Source organism: Triticum urartu, chromosome 5A, assembly GCF_056163025.1.
Source record: "Triticum urartu cultivar PI428250 chromosome 5A, HENAU_Tu73, whole genome shotgun sequence".
In the NCBI taxonomy this organism is placed as follows: Eukaryota; Viridiplantae; Streptophyta; class Magnoliopsida; order Poales; family Poaceae; genus Triticum; species Triticum urartu.
The window spans coordinates 560,754,670-560,758,215 of NC_141877.1; the positions used below are offsets into that span (position 1 = coordinate 560,754,670).

The window sequence follows — 3,546 nt, forward strand, 5'->3', positions numbered from 1 at the left end:
TTGTGCTAATTAGATAAAACTTCAGAAGTTCCCTTTATTTGTGTTTGTTGCTTTCTTTATTTGCAATGTTTTTATAGTACTACCTCCTGATATCTGTTCAGGCAAACTCTGTTCACTACTTAGTAGGCTCGCATAAACTATGGTTCTTGTTGAAATGCTGGATTGTGGTTCTGGAAAGTGGAAACTACTGTTTACACAGCGAGAAGTTTTTGGCTTCATAACCAAGGTTAGGTTTGGAACGCTCCTTCTGCTAGGTAGCCACGCTCCTCCTCCCGCGCCGCAGGCCACTCCAGCCGTGGTGGCCGCAAATCCGGCATTCATGGCCCCCCCGTCCAGTCAGTCCCTCGAGCCCCGCCCCCTGCGGGCACGGGGCGGCCTCTCGACCCGGCGGTTCCCTGGTTTCAGGCGGTCCGTCGCACGCCCCCGCATCGCCATCATCACCGGCCACCACCCTGGCGGGCTCAGATCCAGCTTCCACGCCGCATATCCTGCATCGGGGTGAGTCGTCCAGCTCGGGGCCGCGGCTTTTTCTGACGGATCTGGGCGCGTCCCCTCTTTTTTGGCCGGACCGCCTTAAATCCACCGTGGTCGCTCCGCCCTCTGCAGTCAACCTTCCCCTTTCAGGCTCGGAGGAGGGATGGACGGAGGTCACCTCCAAGAAGGGCAGGCGTGCAAGAGAAGACCCTGCGGTCCATCCGCTGGGACGGCCGGGGCGCCGCTCGGACCGGCAACCCGCATTCACTGCCATGGCCGGCCGCAGCGCCTTCTTAAGCAGATTCAGAGGCAAATGCTTCCGGTGCCTCAGCAAGCTCCACCGCCGCAAGGACTGTCGCGACCCCCTCCACTGCATCATCTGCGAGCAGCTTGGCCACTTCGGCTGGGAGTGCTCGCAGAACCCGAGAAACGGGCCTCCGGGCAGGTCCGTCTGGGAGAGGCTGCCGCCGGCGGCGCCCCGGGCCCCGGTGCGCGAGCGTCTTCGTTTTCCTTCGCCTCCTACGCCCCCTTCACCGCCTCCACCCCTGCCCCATCGCCGCTCCATGGATCGGTTCCTCCACTGCGACCCCTCGCAGCGCCCGCGCGTGAGCAACAAGGTGGTGGTGGCCTCTCCGGCGCTGGAGCGTGAGGAGCTCGTCCTGCGCCTGCACGTCGTCACCCTCACCGCCGCCGACGGGGTCCTCTCCACCAATCCCATGGCGGTGGGCAAGGCCATTGAGGCGCAGCTGGGCACCCCCCTTTCAGCTGCGTGTCACTGCCCACCACCCGGAGGCCTTCCTCGTCCACTTCAACCTCCCGGTGCACTGCGACGACGATGTGCGACGCAGCGTCCTGAAGTTGGACGGCGCCAAGTTCTTCATCCGCGCCTGGCACGAGGACGACCATGCTGCCATCATGAAGCTGCCTCTACACGTCTGCATCGTCGTTGAGAACCTCCCGATGCAATTCTGGTCGCTGGAGGGCGCGGAGGAGGCGTTCGGCGACTTCGGCCGCATCGACCACCTCGACAGCAGGACGCTGGAGCGGGGCCACAGCAGAACCTTCGCGTTCTGGCTCTGGGCCTGGGATGTCGCGCACATGCCGACCAAGCGGGCGCTTTGGGTGCTCAAGAGGGGTGTGGGGCGAGTCGATGAGATCCTCTGCTACTCACCTCCAGACCGCCGCGTGCCTCCGCCGCCAGGTGTGCGCCGCTACGACCTGCTGCTGCATGTGGATCGAGTTGAAGACTGGACCCCGCTCTCGCCACGTTCTTCGCACTCGGGCCAGAGCAGGCTCCCCTCCTCCTCCTCCTCCAAAGACGAACACCCTTTCCCCCACGTCGAGCCTGGTTCCTGGACGAGCGGCATTGAAGACGGTCAGGAGCAGGGTCGCCGTCCAGCTGCTTGGCTGGCAACGGCTGCTTGCCGGGCGGCCCCTCGAGCGGAGAGGCGCGACCACGACGATGATAGTGCAGGTGGGCAGCGACGCTCGTGGCGCGATGCGTTCCTGGGAAACTCCTGCCACGCCAAGGGCAAGTCCACCGACATCATTGAGGCAACTCCAAGACGGCGCTGCAGGACCCCGGTGGGGTGCCGGCACGGCGACCAGGGACGGGGACGCGCCAAGAGCAAAGCGACGGCCGAGGTGCCGCCTCTGCGGACTACCCCGCCGCTCCCTCTCCGCCCGGTGGCGACGGTCCCGCGTCTCGACGCCCAGGAGCCAGACCCCGTGGCTGCCTTCTTCTCCTTCCCCGGTGGTCAGGCGCTCTCCCCTCCGCCGCGCACGGACATCATATAGCTCGAGATTGAAAACGCCATGCTCGACGCCCTCAATTCCCCGCTGGCCTTTGAAGACGGTGGACGCTCGCCGCCGCACGCCAGGACACGCTCTGGTGTGATAGAAGACTTTCATGAAGAAGATGACACCCTCCCGTGCATCGCTGCCCTGTCGGCCCCGCTCTCTAGCCCATGCATCAGCTCGCCTGCTCCGGCCGCGGTGGGGTTCCATGTCGACGGGATAACGCAGAAGGTGGACTTCTTGCAGCTCGGCGGAGGACAGGACCCCAGCATCCAGGAGGTGGGGGACGGCAGCAGCCGCAAGGGACTGCCACAGCTCTTCGCTCTGGTGCCCCAGGCCGTCCTGCCCAGTCCTCCAGTGCGACCGTGTTCTTTTGCTCCACCCAAGGTGCGGGCCACCTCCGCCCCCTCTCGCCGTAGTGCTAGGCAGGCGGCGGCGGGCTGTCCGGTTCCGGTTGATTAGAGAGCGGCGCTACGCCTCATCTAGGAGCTCGGTGGGCTCGGTCCAAAAGACAAAATGACGCCCAAGGCTGCCACTGATCTTCTCAAGCGTTTCCAGGAGCCGCTAACTACCAAGGACATCGCTGCAATTGCCAAACTCACAGGTCTGGACTGCGAGGCCCTGAAGATCGCTGCTGGCATGGCCGAAGCAAACGACGATGATGTCCTTGCAATGTGATCATGTTAGTCGTCCTAGGTAGTCTTCGTCGACGGCTGGTCTTAAACCAGTTCGAGCTAGGTTTTGATCCCATGTGTTGTGATCATTGTAAGGTAGTGGTAGTTAGACGGCATCGGAATTTGGGGCCTATTGGTGGCCGGCGCCGCTCCCCGCAGGACTGTAAGGCATGTGTGTGTGTGTTCGTATTCTTGTTACCTTCAGTAGTAATTTCAGTCGACGAAGAGATATCGCATGTCCCCATGATTGATACAAACTTCAGAATCATGTCCTGCAATGTGAGGGGACTAAACTCACCGGCAAAGCGCACGGCCGTCTGCGAGGTTGCTCACGCAAATAAAATTGCGATTCTAAACCTGTAGGAAACTAAGATCGAGTCCTGGACCACGCACATAGCAGTAGAAGTAGGGGGCCTTCGCTTCAGGGTTGCGTCGTTCTACCCGCGATGGGTACTAGAGGCGGTGCCGCCATCTTCTGGGATAAGCAACTAGTCAACGTAGTTACGAACATGATTGCTAGCTTCTCCATTACGGTTAGGGTAGAGATCATCGGCAACAGCGAGTTCTTTTGGATGACAACTGTCTACGGGCCTTCGGAGGA

General features: G+C 61.6%; 1 pseudogene; it reads left to right on the forward strand.

The window, feature by feature from the left end:
* The first annotated feature begins 1,037 nt into the window (after positions 1-1,037).
* LOC125518959 (uncharacterized) lies at positions 1,038-2,949 on the forward strand (annotated as a pseudogene).
* The last annotated feature ends 597 nt before the right edge of the window (positions 2,950-3,546 follow it).